At 36.0% G+C, this 15,775-nt stretch overlaps 1 long non-coding RNA gene across 1 annotated transcript in view; it reads left to right on the forward strand.

Moving 5' to 3' along the window:
• Window positions 1-11,374, forward strand: part of LOC141372661 (uncharacterized) — a 74,228-nt gene extending 62,854 nt beyond the window's left edge. The window contains exon 4 of the long non-coding RNA XR_012378055.1: window positions 11,216-11,374. This is a non-coding gene — a long non-coding RNA (uncharacterized lncRNA). The remainder of the gene's footprint in view (window positions 1-11,215) is intronic.
• The last annotated feature ends 4,401 nt before the right edge of the window (window positions 11,375-15,775 follow it).

Consider the following 15,775-nt stretch of genomic DNA (forward strand, 5'->3'; position numbering starts at 1 on the left):
AACATATTATGAGCAACTCTATGCCAGCAAATTAGATAACCTGGAAGAAATGGGTGCACTCCTAGAGATGTATCAACTACCAAAATTGAACCAGGAAGAAATAGAAAACCTGAACAGACCTATAACCACTAAGGAAATTGAAGCAATCATCAAAAATCTCCCAACAAACAAAAGCCCAGGGCCAGATGGCTTCCCAGGGGAATTCTATCAAACATTTAAAGAAGAATTAATACCTATTCTCCTGAAACTGTTCCAAAAAAAAGAAATGGAAGGAAAACTTCCAAACTCGTTTTATGAGGCCACCATTACCTTGATTTCCAAACCAGACAAAGACCCCATCAAGAGCGAGAACCACAGACCAATATCCTTGATGAACACGGATGCAAAAATTCTCACCAAAATACTAGCCAATAGGATCCAACAGTACATTAAAAGGATTATTCACCATGACCAAGTGGGATTTATTCCTGGGCTGCAAGGCTGGTTCAACATCCGCAAATCAATCAATGTGATACAATACATTAACAAAAGAAAGAACAAGAATCATATGATCCTCTCAATAGATGCAGAAAAAGCATTTGACAAAGTACAGCATCCTTTCTTGATCAAAACTCTTCAGAGTAGAGGGATAGAAGGTACATAACTCAATATCATAAAAGCCATCTCTGAAAAACCCACAGCCAATATCATTCTCAATGGGGAAAGGCTGAGAGCTTTTCCCCTAAGGTCAGGAACACGGCAGGGATGTCCACTATCACCACTGCTATTGAACATAATATTAGAAGTCCTAGCCACAGCTATCAGACAACAAAAAGAAATCAAAGGCATCCCAATCGGCAAAGAGGAAGTCAAACTCTCACTCTTTGCAGATGATATGATACTGTATGTGGAAAACCCAAAACTCCACCCCAAAACTGCTAGAACTCATACAGGAATTCAGTAAAGTAGCAGGATATAAAATTAATGCACAGAAATCAGTGGCATTCCTATACACCAACAACAAGACAGAAGAGAGAGAAATTAAAGAGTCTATCCCATTTCCAATTGCACCCAAAACCATAAGATACCTAGGAATAAATCTAACCAAAGAGGCAAAGAATCTGTACTCAGAAAACTATAAAATACTCATGAAAGAAATTGAAGAAGACACAAAGAAATGGAAAAACATTCCATGCTTGTGGATTGGAAGAACAAACATTGTGAAGATGTCAATGCTACCTAGAGCAATCTACACATTCAATGCAATCCTCATCAAAATACCATCCACTTTTTTCAAAGAAATGGAACAAATAATCCTAAAATTTGTATGGAACCAGATAAAACCCCGAATAGCCAGAGGAATATTGAAAAAGAAAAGCAAAGCTGGCGGCATCACAATTCCGGACTTCCAGCTCTATTACAAAGCTGTCATCATCAAGACAGTATGGTACTGGCACAAAAACAGACACATAGATCAATGGAACAGAATAGAGAGCCCAGAAATGGACCCTCAACTTTATGGTCAACTCATCTTTGACAAAGCAGGAAAGAATGTCCAATGGAACAAAGACAGTCTCTTCAACAAATGGTGTTGGGAAAATTGGACAGCCACATGCAGAAGAATGAAACTGGACCATTTCCTGACACCACACACAAAAATAGACTCCAAATGTTTGAAAGACCTAAATGTGAGACAGGAGTCCATCAAAATCCTAAAGGAGAACACAGGCAGCAACCTCTTCCACCTCAGCCGCAGCAACTTCTTCCTAGAAACATCGCCAAAGGCAAGGGAAGCCAGGGCAAAAATGAACTATTGGGATTTCATCAAGATAAAAAGCTTTTGCACAGCAAAAGAAACAGTCCACAAAACCAAAAGACAAGCGACAGAATGGGAGAAAATATTTGCAAATGACACATCAGATAAAGGGCTAGTATCCAAAATCTATAAAGAACTTATCAAACTCAAGACCCAAAGAACAAATAATCCAATCAAGAAATGGGCAAAACACATGAACAGACATTTTTCCAAAAAAGACATCCAAATGGCCAACAGACACATGAAAAAGTGCTCAACATCACTCGGCATCAGGGAAATCCAAATCAAAACTTCAATGAGATACCACCTCACACCAGTCAGAATGGCTAAAATGAACTAGTCAGGAAAGGACAGATTTTGGCGGGGATGCGGAGAAAGGGGAACCCTCCTACACTGTTGGTGGGAACGCAAGCTGGTGCAGCCACTCTGGAAAACAGCATGGAGGTTCCTCAAACAGTTGAAAATAGAGCTACCCTATGATCCAGCAATTGCTTTACTAGGTATTTACCCCAAACATACAAATGTAGGGATCCGAAGGGGTACGTGCACCCCAATGTTTATAGCAGCAATGTCCACAATAGCCAAACGGTGGAAAGAGCCAAGATGTTCATCGACAGATGAATGGATAAAGAAGAAGTGGTATATATACACAATGGAATATTATGCAGCCATCAAAAGGAATGAGATCTTGCCATTTGCAACGACGTGGATAGAACTGGAAGGTGTCATGCTGAGTGAAATAAGTCAATCAGAGAAAGACATGTATCATATGACCTCACTGATATGAGGAATTCTTAATCTCAGGAAACAAATTGAGTGTTGCTGAGTGGTGGGGGGTGGGAGGGATGGGGTGGCTGGGTGATAGACATTGGGTAGGGTATGTACTATGGTGAGTGCTGTGAATTGTGCAAGACTGTTGAATCACAGATCTGTACTTTTGAAACAAATAATGCAAGATATGTTAGGAAAAAAGAAAAAGAAGAAGATAGCAGGAGGGTAAGATTGAAGGGGAGTAAGTCGGAGGGTGAGACGAACCATGAGAGACGATGGACTCTGAAAAACAAACTGAGGGTTCTAGAGAGGAGGGGGTTGGGGGGATGGGTTAGCCTGGTGATGGGTATTAAGGATGGCATGTTCTGCGTGGAGCACTGGGTGTTATGCACAAACAATGAATCATGGAACACTAGATCAAGAACTAATGATGTAATGTATGGTGATTAACATAACAATGAAAAATTTAAAAAAATAAATAAATAAAAGCACCTGTACTGGGCAGATTCTCAGTTGGAAACAACAGAAGGCTTTCTGACCACTTTAAACTTAAAGATTTTTCAGAACATGTTGGGAAACTCACAGTCTTAGGAAAGGATGCAGAGGTGGACATCAGATTCAGCTTTTAGGAAAAACACCGAGACCATGCCAAGAACTGACCTGATGAGAAGACTGACCCTGGTGCCACCGAATGCTTCATGTTGAGATCTGGAGTTCAGTCCAACTGCCAGGACCATTACTATTGCTGGACCCAGAAATTGCCCTGGCATCCCTGGAATCCAAAAGATCTGCAACCCCATGCCAACAAAAAAGGAAGCACCATCAAAATTACTTTTCCTTTCATTGCTTATTTCCGAATCCAAATCTCATATGGACAAAACTGGTGGAGCATATGCCTGTCTCATAACTGGAATGAGGCAAGAAAAATTGGGTTGTGCCTTCCATCTTGAGGAGGCTTTGTTCATACAAAGTGTCATTTTTTTTTCCAAATATAGGAAAGCTTTTCAAAAGAACATGTACTCTCACCGATACAATAATTATCAATGCAGGATGGAATCTAAAAATTGGTAAATATTTTAGAGGATTTTTGTCTGTCACATCTCCTGTGATTTATTCCTTTAACAGTTATTGCATTTTGTTCAATGATTTGGAGAAAGTTACTTAAACTCCCCTGAGCCTCACTTACCTTAAACATAAAATAGGAAAAATGATATTTATAAAATGGCACATCAGTTGTGTGAATTAAATGATATAATATTTATAAAGTGCTTAGGACAAATATGGATTTGGTAAGCACTCACTAAATTCCATTTGCTATTATTAAATATCAGGTCCTGAGTAAAAATATTCCTTTTACAGAATCCCTAACCTGCAGGTATCCAGTCTCTTGAGAACTTTTAAAGCTATGCAGCTTGCATTCCTCTACATCAGCTCATTCCAAACTACAGAATTTATTTTTATTTATACTACATGTATTATTACACTCATGCCATTACAATTTCCTGATTTGGGAGCCATAGACATAAAATAAGCACCACGAGAAAAATTACTTGTGTTAAATTCAACAGTTTCTCAGAACAGCAAGCAGTATTAGAAAAGATGGCTGAATTTCCACACCTCCACAAAAATATTTCAACCCATAATAATTCACCTATATTACTCTAGTACTAAAAATAGCTATTACCACAGGTTATTAGCCTCAAGTCTAATAACACTGAAGGTGTACCCTCAAGTATCAGGATCATGCATCAACACTGATATAATGTAATCTGGGGGTTAAGAGCATAGGCTCTAGATCTAGGTCACCAGCCTTTAAATCCTAGTTCTGCTGCTTACAAGCCATGTGACCTCAGGCAGGGTATGCAAGCTTCCTGGGTCATTTGTAAAGCTGGTGAGTACTAGGACTTACCTCATGGAGATTTTGTGAGAAATGAACATCAGCATATAAAGTGATTAGAACAGGGGCTGGCCCAGAGTTAGTACCGTGTGTTTGTAAACTATTATTAATATTACATATTAGGGTCTATTCAAAGTATATTATACCAACATAAGAGTGAGATAATATTCCTATCCCTCAACTTTCACATCAATTGATCATTATAATGCACTTTAGGAAATACATGTCCATGGGTGCAGAAAAGGAGCATCTAACCCAATGTGGGGACTAGGTGGAAATGAAGCTTTTAGAGATTTCTAGAGATGATGGGAGGGCTAAGCACAAATGATAAGCAAAGAGTATCTATGTTGATCTGAAGTAGAAATCCAATTGTCTGACAAGAATGGTAATGAGGAATGAGAATAAGAGGTTTGAATACAGTGGTAATAAAATGGTGATTACTTACCAAGTTTACCAAAATTTATCAAATTCAAGGGATAAAAGACAAAGCTGCCCAAGAACAACAACTAAGCATGAAGGTGTATCTTTTTGCTCAAAGAACATGTCATTATTTGTGGATTATCTCCAATTAGAGCTAAGTGCTATGGTATCAAGATCTAATGAGTGTGTTCATGTAAATGTCCAAATTTCACTTCAAAGGGCACTGCTTCCACTGTTGATGGAATTAAATAATAATACTATTATGATTACTAACTGATTGCCCATAATTTTTAGTTAATTGAAGAAATAAAGACATGAAGAAAACAGAATATGAGAAACATGAGGGAACAGAGTAAAGACAGTGGCAGAAAAGGAAGGAAGAAAAGAAGGAAAAACAATAGAGAAGGAAAATTTTTTGTGATAACTGGAAAAAAATTGATAGAAAGAGGAAAAATAAGATGAAGGTTAAAGGGGAAATGTAAGTAGACGACCAAACATGTTTGGCAGTTCAAGATGACTAACCAAAACTTTAGAACACTACTAGTGATTTCAACCTTAAAGAAGAAGAAACTAGTTAATCACATCGAAACACATTTGAAAATCACCAATACCTCACAGGGGACTGCAAGAAAGGTATTCCTTGATGACACAAGTAACTGATGGTCATTGTGCATATCCCTCCTTCAGACTTACTGGACCACTCCCTGCCATGACAGCTCGCAAGGAGAGATGTGGAGACTCAGGCAGAAGGCGGATGAGGCTAAGTGATGTGGACTGAGACAATAATCATGTGTATCCTAAACTGGACAGGTCTCTTGCCTTCAATCTTGTCTTCAACAGCAAACTCATGTTTGAGCAGGATTATTTGTCTGTGAGAAAGCCATGTTTTTTGTTGGGTTTTCCTCCCCTAATGTTTCTAATATGCCCAGGGAATGCCAACCAGTTCTTCAGACTACTTCTAATCACTCTTTGTCCACACCACCCAGCCAGATAAGTTTGGGGAAAGAAACAAGGGGACGTGGAAATAAATTATGTGGCCTAAAGGTGAAGGAAGAGTCAAATATGGGGTCCAGGTGATCTGGGCTACTAGGTAAACCATTTGGCTGAGACAGCTCATAGATTGAAAGTAGGACTTGAGATGGGGAAGATGACACATTAAGTTCTAGACATGAGGATTTTAAGATGCTTGAAAGACATAGTGAACTTGAAATATTTGCAAGATAACCAAGTAGAGGGGCACCTGGTTGGCTCATTTTGTTAAGTGGCCCACTCTTGATTTCAGCTTTGGTCATGATCTCAGGTTCCTGGGATCGAGCACCGAGGTGGGCTCTGTGCTCAGAGGGGAGTCTGCTTGAGGATTCTCTCTCTCCCTCTCCCTCTGCCCATCCCCATTCACTCAACCACACACTCTCTCTCTCTAAAATAAATAAACAAAAATCTTTAAAGATATCCAAGTAGAAATATCAATAGGCAATGTGTCTGAAGGAGAAGAGTATAAATTTGAGATCTTGAAACATCAGGCTATAAATTACAGGCAAAGCAATAGGGTATTTATACATATTGGATAAATTATTGCTTCACTAATATTATAAAGAACACCTCAAATCATCACAGCCAATATTAGAGTCACTGAAGAAATAATACTTAATACATTCCTATGAGAAAAACCATTACCATGATTTTTAAAATCATTTTTTAATAAATCGTCTGAAATAATAATAGCTAAGTTTAAATAAGAAGAGTAAACATTAAAAATAATTCAAATTGGGGCGCCTGGGTGGCTCAGTAGTTAAGCGTCTGCCTTCGGCTCAGGTCATGATCCCGGGGTCCTGGGATCGAGCCCCGCATCGGGCTCCCTGCTCCGCGGGAAACCTGCTTCTCCCTCTCCCTCTCCCCCTGCTTGTGTTCCCTCTCTCGCTCTGTCTCTCTCTGTCAAATAAATAAATAAAATCTTTAAAAAAATAATTTAAATTTATCATTATTTACATTACCATTATTTTCAAGAATGAACTGTAATTTTATCAGAAATACAACCAACTTAAAAACATTGCCTTAGTCTGTTTGGTTTGTCATAATAAAATAACATAGCCTGGGTGGCTTAAACAACAGAAATTTATTTTCTCAGAATTCTGGAGGCTAGATATCCAAGATCAAGGTTGCAACTAAATCTGTTTCTGGTAAGAACTCTCTTCCTGACTTCTAGATAACTTGCTTTCTATTTCTTCATATGGTCTTTCCATGTTGCATGCATGCAGGGAGAGAGAGAACAGAGAGAACACTTCCTCTTCTTATAAGGATATCAATTCTATCAGATAAGGACCCCACATTTATGACCTCATTTAACCTTAATTTTCTCCTTAAAGGCCCTATATCCAAATACTGTCACAATGGGGATTGAGGCTTCAACATGAATTTCGGGTGGAACACAATTCAGTGCATAACAAACACTCTCTTGAACTATTGTAGAATATAAAATGAGACATAAATAAATGGAATCACATATCTTGTTTCTGGCAATAAATCAGTTTTTCAAATATCTCAATTCTCCTCAAACTATGATATACATACAACTCCCATCAAAAGTCCAACTGAATATTATTTTACAGTGTATCTTTTCCTTTGTTAGGTGAGGTTTTTGGTGAGACTAAAAACAAAAACAAAGCAAAATTGATTAATCATTTTCTTTACAAAATTCATGCCTGGTAATTTATGTAACATTATAATCTTTTCATAATACCTTACAATTTGTACAGTTCTTTTCACATTCATATCTCACACATCTGGAAAGTAATCCTGTTAAAACACTGTCCCAAAAGAAAAGTACTCCCCAGTGAAATTATAAGAGAAACCAGTTATTAAATAGAACACTTAAGTAACTCCCATATGATAAACAGGAGCAAAAATTAGGCAGAAGGAAATTAACCTGTTGGATATGTAAAAGCTATAAGTCAATTACCCTTAGCATTAGCATAGCTTTTTTAAATGTGTGTGAAAATTCCAGATACAAATATGTTTCCTGTTCTCATTCTGGCCAATAACAAATATAATAATAATATGTTAAATGAATTATTATATTAAGTTTGTTGATGGGCTCACTAAATACCTCATAAGATATGAATAAATGAAAAGTAACAGCTTAGTCTGGTGAAATAAAAGAAGGAAAAAATACAGAGAATGAAAAGCCTCAAGTCTTATGAGGTCAGTGGCAGCCCCTCCCTTTGGCACTGAAGAACCAAAAATTTCCTGACATTTATTTCAATCTTTTTCCAACTTACTTGTCCTTCCACTCACCCTTCTCCAGAGTACCTCATATCTCCCACCCAACAGGCCTACAGGCAACTCATTGCAGCCCAATTCATGATCATGTTCCTGTTCAAAAATCTACCAGGAAAAATTCTGGATTAATGTAGCAAGGATACCAAGTGAAGTAAAGAGTTCTATGGAGCCCGCCAGTACTGTAACTACATTGAGCACATCAAAACTCCTTCCACTTTGCAAACATCTCTGAATAAATTCCCACTGACAGCTTTATATAAGAACATATTCTCCTGAAACTACATTGGCTGTACTTGATGGTAGTGGGGGGGGAGGGGGTTGTTGAGGAGAGTTTCAGTTTTAGTTCTTGGTGGTAATTCTGAAGAATGCCATGCATATATCAGCTGCTGGAGCACTGTTTAAGCTAAGCCAAAATAGTTTTTCTTTGAAGTAGCAAGTTAAAAATCTATGCCTATGACAGCCCAGTGGGGAGGAACATGGAGAGGAAACCAGCATTCAGGCTCAGTAACTGAGGATGCCAAGAGTTCCACTCTGAAATTCTCCTAGTGTCTAACTATTTCTAACTCTGAACCATTTTCTAGGTCATTTTAAATGGCAGCAAATTATTTTGTCAAACCTATTAGAAATTCCCTTTCACTGCGAATCATACAGTGAGTAGAAGAGAAAAGAAAGGAAGCATTTTGAGTCAAATTATCTACTAGATTTTAAAAATACAGTATGTAAATATACCCAAAAAGTACAAAAAAAGATCTTAGAGGGAAGTTGGAGTAAAAGAACATGGTTATTTAAAACAGTTTAGGCAGATTTCTCTAACTCTATAATTCCTAATCTGTGTAACTGATCCAAAAGTTCTTTTTTTCCAGACATACCCTTTTCTTTCTACTTCCTTCTCTAATAGATCTGGCTCAAATGTCATCACTTCCACCAAGCTTTCCTGACTTGTCACCATGTCACCTCCAAAAGAAAAATTAACTCTTTTTGTTTTTGTGTTCCCATACACTCTCAGACTTCTTGTTCCATGGATGCACTTAAGCATCTTTAAGTACCTTCTAGGGTCAGGTTAAGTTGAGGATACACAAAGAAATGTTAAGACCCCCCCATTAAAAAAATTTAGTCCAGTGGTAGGACAAATACACAATAAAACTAATTTGAGTAGTGCTATGTTATGTAACAACAAGATGCTGTAGGAGCACTCTCCTTTTTTACCTTTACTTTCATGAAAGCTGCCTAATGGAAATTTCATCTGAGCAGAATTTCAAAGGATGAGTTAGAGTGAGTATAATGATGAATGATGGCAAAGAACATTTCAAAGAGTTGAAAGAGGATGTGTGAACTGAAAGACCGTGAGAGAAAATGAAGACATCAAGCCTCTCATTATATGTGTTTTGACCATGTATTTTACTCAAGGTTGATGTTCTGTTTCCAGACTTGGTTATGAGGTCTTTGCACTCACATTTGTTTTTTATTCTCAGTACTCAGTTCAGTGTTCTCCATCCAAGAACTCTTCAATCAGTTTTGTTTGAATGAATAAACCAATAGCAGCAGTAACTGCAAAAAATATTGAAAATGAGCCATTTCAATACATTTATTAGATAAGGGGTTTACTTAAAAAGGATAAGTTAATTTAGCTTGTATGGTATTACATACACATTAGGCATATTTATTTTTTATTTCTTTATTTTTTTAAGTGAAGAATAATTAACCTACAATGTAACATTAGTTTCAGGTGTGCAACATAATGATTCAATTAATTCTGTACATTACTTAGTGATCATCATGATAAATATAGTCACCATCTGTCCCCAAACAATATCATTACAATCTCATTGACTATCTTCATACCTGTGCTCTATTTTTCATCTCCATGACTTATTGATTTTATAACTGGGAATTGTATCTTTTAATTCCCTTTATCTATTTCACCCACCGCACCCCAACTCATCTCCTTTCTGGCTACATCAATTTGTTCTCTGTATTTAAGATTCTGTTTTTGTTGCTGTTGGTCTCCTTTTTTGTTTGCTTTGTTTTTTTAAATTCCATGTATTAGTGAGATCATATGGTATGTCGTTCTCTGTCTGATTTATTTCACTTAGCATTATACCATCTCACCCCATCCATATGGTTGCAAATGGTCAAATTTCATTCTTTCTTGTGGCTGGGTAATATTCCATTGTGTATATATACCACATCTTCTTTATCTATTCATCTAAATGGTAATGTACACTTGGTTGCTCCCATATCTTGACTATTGTAAATAATGCTGCAGTAAACACAGAGGTGCATTTATCTTTTCAAAATAGTGTTTTCAGAGTTGTCTGGGTGGCTCAGTTGGTTAAGCATCTGCCTTTGGCTCAGATCATGATCTCGGGGTACTGGGATAGAGCTCAGGCTCCCCGCTCAGCCGGGAGTCTGCTTCTCCTTCTCCCTCTGCTCTTCCCCCCATGCTTGTGCTCACTCGCTCCCTCGCTAATAAATAAATAAATAATCTTAAAAAAAAGAAATAGCATTTTCATTTTCTTTGGGTACATACCCAGGATTTATTGAATCATATGGTATTTCTATTTTTATTTTTTTGAGGCACCTCCATACTGTTTTTTACAGTGGTTGCACCAATTTGCATTCCCATCAAATGCAGGAGGGTTCCTTTTTCTTCACATTCTTTCCAACACTTGTTATTTCTTGGCTTTTTGATTCTAGCCATTGTGACAGGTGTAAGGTGATACCTTGCTGTGGTTTTAATTTTCATCTCCCTGGTGATGAATGATGTTGAGTATCTTTTCATGTGTCCATTGGTCATCTGTATGTCTTCTTTGGGAAAATGTCTATTCAAGTCCTCTGCCCATTTTTTAATCAGTTTATTTGTTTAAGGTTTTTTTTTTTTTTTTTGGTATTGAGTTGTATAAGTTCTTTATATGTGTTGGATATTAACACCTTATTAGACATATCATTTGCAAATATCTTCTTCCAATCAGTAGGTTGCCTTTCTTTTGCTGTGCAAAAGCTTTAATTTTGTTTGGTCCCAGTTGTTTACTTTGCTTTTGTTTCCCTTGCCTCAGGAGACATATCCAGAAAAATGTTCCTATGGCTGATGTCAAAGAAATTACTGCAAATCCGGCATTTTAAATCATCTTAAATGGACAGATCTATATGGAGGAGGAAAAAAAACCAACAACAACATCCAAACCTGCAAGAATTTCATTGCATGTCAAGCCAGATCTGATGAACTATGATGAAAAGTAAAAAAAATGTTTCCAGTAACAAAAACTATATTTCTCTTTGCTGGATTGTCTAACAAGGTCACTCTATCACGGAACGTTATTCTATAATTTTTATGTGATAGATGCATATTGAACATGAGAGCTATGGGATATTCAAGAACTTTGCATTCACAGTTAATCTGAAATATGACTTTAACAAAGATCTTTCCCAAACTGGATTTATAAAAATTTCTCGGGGATAAAGTTACAGTTAATCTCATAGCTTTTTGTTTTTATATTTGCAGAAGATAAGTAAGGTTTCTAGTTTACATTTTATTGTCCATTTTTAACAAAAGCAGAAGTCTTGCTAATTGCTTTGGCACAATTATTTTCAGTCAGTTATAGAAACACAAAAAACAGGAATACTCCAGTTTTGAAAAGTCAGGTCACTGAGAAAAGTGAAATTACATAAAAAGTGGTAATGCATGAAATAAAAATAGTAAATTAAAAATATTCTTATCTTTAGACACAAAGGGATCTGGTTAGTTTGTCACTGATCGGTGACTATGAATCCCTCAAAGTGGAAAAGTAACTCAAAGTTCATACCCGCTAGCAGGTGAGAGTAATATTATCATTCTGTAACAAAAGAATATTAACTGCTCTTCAAAGTTCTAAACTTGTGCTAGAAGTGCTAGCTTAAGTAAATAGACAAGAAAAAGAAATGGAAAACATCCAGTTTGGAAAGGAAGAAGTAAAGTTATCTCCTCACAGATGACATAATTTTATATTTGGAAAACCCTGAAGATTCCACACACACACACAAAAAAACCTTAGACCTAATAAACAAATTAAGCAGAATTGTAGGATACAAAAATCAACACACAAAGATCAATTATATTTTTATTCATTAACAATGAACAACATGAAAAGGAAATTAAGAAAATATTCCCATTTACAATAGCATCAAAAAGGGTAGAATACTTAAGAATAAACTTAAACAGGAAGGTGAAACACTTGTACACTGAAAACTACAAAACACTGCTGAAAGTTATTAAAGACACGAATAAAGAAAAAAGCATCTTGTGTTCATATTTAATATTGTTAAAAGTGCCCATATTACTCAAAGCAATCTACAGATACAATGCAAGCCCTCCCAAAATCCCAATAGCATTTTTTGAACAAACAAAAAAAACCCCTAAAATTCATATAGAATTGGAAAGTACCTCAAATAGCCAAAATAATCTTGAGAAAGAAAAACAAAGTGGGAGGCCTTACATCCCCTGATTTTAAAACATCTTACAAAGCTACAGTAATAAAAACAGTATTGTAATGGCATAAAGCCAAGCATATAGAACAATGAAACATGATAGAAAGCCCAGACATAAACCCTCATATGTGTGGTCAACTGAACTCCACAAGTGTGTCAACGCTATGCAAAGGAGGAAAGGATAGTCTTCAATAAATGGTGTTGGGAAAACTGGATATCCACATGCAAAAGCATGAAGTTGGACCTTACATTACACTATATATAAAAAATAAGTCAAAATGGATTAAAGACCTAAACATGAAGACCTCAAATTACAAAACTCCTAGAAGAAAACTTAGGTGAAAATTTCACACATTAGATTTGACAATGCTTTCTTGGATATGACTCCAAATACACAAGCAATAAAAGCAAAAATAGGTAAATTGGACTCCATCAAACTAAAAGGCTTCTGCACAGTAAAAGAAACTTTCAACAGAGTGAAAAGGTAGCCTACAGAATGGGAAGAAATATTTGCAAATGATATATCTGATAAGGGGTTAGTATCCAAAATGTACACAGAACTCCTACAATTCAATAGCAATAAAACAAATAACTTAATTAAAACATAGGCAAAAGATCTGAGTAAATATTTTTCCAAAGATGATATACAAATGGCTAAAAAGCATCTGAGAACATGTTCAACATCATTCATGATCAAAGATATGCAAATCAAAAGAACAATGAGATATCACCTCACACCCATTAGGATGGTCACTATAAAAATTAAAAATAAAAATAAATTAAAAAAATAACAAGTATTGATGTGTATGTGGAGAAATTGGAAACGTTGGTGAGAATGTAAAATGGTGCAGCCTATTATGTAGAACAGTAAATGCTTCCTCAAAAAAATTAAAAATAGAACTAACATGTTTCAGCAATACCACTTCCAGATATTTAACAAAATAATTGAAATAGCATCTTGAAGAAATATTTGTATTCCCATGTTCATTGCAGCATTTTTTATAGCTAAGAGGTGGAACTATCCTAAATATCCTTGATGGATGAATAGATTTTTTAAAAATGATATATATTACATATTTCACATTAATTATATGCTATATGTAATGTGTGTATATGTATATGTATATGCTATATGTGTATATGTATATATGTTATAATTATGTAATTTTTATATGTGTATATATATTATATATTACATACATATATAGTGGAATATTATATTGTTCATCTTTAAAAAAAAGAAATTCTGTCATTTACTGCAACATTCATGAATCAAGGATATGATGCCAAGCAAATACTGCATGATTCCATTTATGTAAGGTATCTAAGGTAGTCAAACTCTTAGAAAGAGAAAGTATAATGGTGGTTGCGAGGGGCAGGGAAGAAGGAAAAAGGGGAATTTTTGTTTAGTGGGTGTAGGGGTTTTGTTTTGAAAGATTTCAAAATAAACTACTGGGACTACATCTGATAGATAGGCTACATATCAATGTGCATATAGTTAACACTATTGTACTGTAATCTTAAAAAAGGCTAAGATGGTCAGTTTTGTTATTTTTTTACCACAATAAAAAATGTTTTAAATGTGCATTTTGGAAGAAAAACTGAAATTCTATATAAAATACTTTAGCTATAGTAAAAAACACAAAATGACTCATGTGAATTTTTTACTTCAGCCTGTCTTTCAAGTACATAACATTTCCTGAAATATTAATGAAAGTCAGTGGGGAAGAATTATACAGAGAAAAACAAATGTTTGCCTTTCTCTTCAAAACTGTGGGGAAAAGTTGGTTAGGAAAAAAAACCCAAGGCCCATGGAGGAAAAAGATATATATTAGCATAGAGGAATACCTCAGAGATATTGTGGGTTCATTTCCAGACCACAACAATAAAGTGAATGTCACAATGAGGGGTCACATGAGATTTTTAGTTTCCCAGGGCATATAAAAGGTATGTTTACACTATGCTGTAGTCTACTAAGTGTGCCATAGCATTATGCCTAAAAAAAAAAAAAAAAAAGACTTTATGTCTAAAAATTACTTTATTGCTAAAAAATGCTAACAATCATCTCAACATTCAGTGAATTGTAATCTTTTTGCTTGTGGAAAGTCTTGCCTCAATGCTGATAAGTGGTGGTTACTGAAGGTTGGGGTGGCTGTAGCAATTTCTTAAAATGAAACAATGAGTTTTGCCACATCCATTGACTCTTCCTTCCACAAATGTCTTCTCAGTGGCATGTGATGCTGTTTGGTGGCAATTTACTCACAGGAGAAGTTCCTTCAGAATTGAAGTCAATCTTCTCAAACCCTGCCCCTCCTTCATCAACTAAGTTTATGTAAAATTCTAAACCTTTTGTTATCATTTCAACAATTTTCACCAGCAGTAGATTCCATCCAAAGAAACTACTTTCTTTGCTCATCCATGAGAAGCAACTCCTCATCTGTTAATGTTTGATCATGAGATTACAGCCATTCAGTCCCCTTTTCGGGCTCCACTTCTAATTCTGGTTCTTTTGCTATTCCACCACATGTGCAGTTATTTCCTCCACCGAAGTCTTGAACCCCTCAAGGTCATCCATGGGGGTTAAGTTCAACTTCTTCCAAACTTCGGCTAATGTTGATATTTCACCTCTTCCCATGAGTCACAAATGTTTTTCATGGCATCTAATGGTGAATCCTTTACAGAAGCTTTTCAATTTACTTTGCCCAGCTTCATCAGAGGGATCACTACCTATGGCAGCTACAGCATTACAAAATGTATTTCTTGAATAATAAGACTTTAAACTCAAAATTACTCCTTGATCCGTAGACTATATAATGGAAGTTGTGTTAGCAGGCATGAAAACAACATTCATATCATTGCCCATCTCCATCAGAGCTCTTGGTGACCAGTGCATTGTCAATGAACAGTCATAGTTTGAATGGATTCTTTTCTTCTGAGCAGTAGTTTGCAGCAGTGGGCTTAAAATTCAGCAAACCCTATTGTAAACAGAGGTACTGTCATCCAGGCCTTGTTGTTCCATTGATAGAGCACAAGTAGAGTAGATTCATAAAGGCCCTAGGATTTTCAGAATAGCCAATGAACATTGACTTCAACTTAAATAAATGGTGTTGGAAAAACAAGACAGTATTTTTCAAGATATGTCTCACCAGGCA

The sequence above is a fragment of the Callorhinus ursinus genome, unplaced genomic scaffold (assembly GCF_003265705.2).
Source record: "Callorhinus ursinus isolate GAN/ISIS: 27379988/994484 unplaced genomic scaffold, GSC_fseal_2.0 scaffold4, whole genome shotgun sequence".
Lineage (NCBI taxonomy): Eukaryota > Metazoa > Chordata > Mammalia > Carnivora > Otariidae > Callorhinus > Callorhinus ursinus.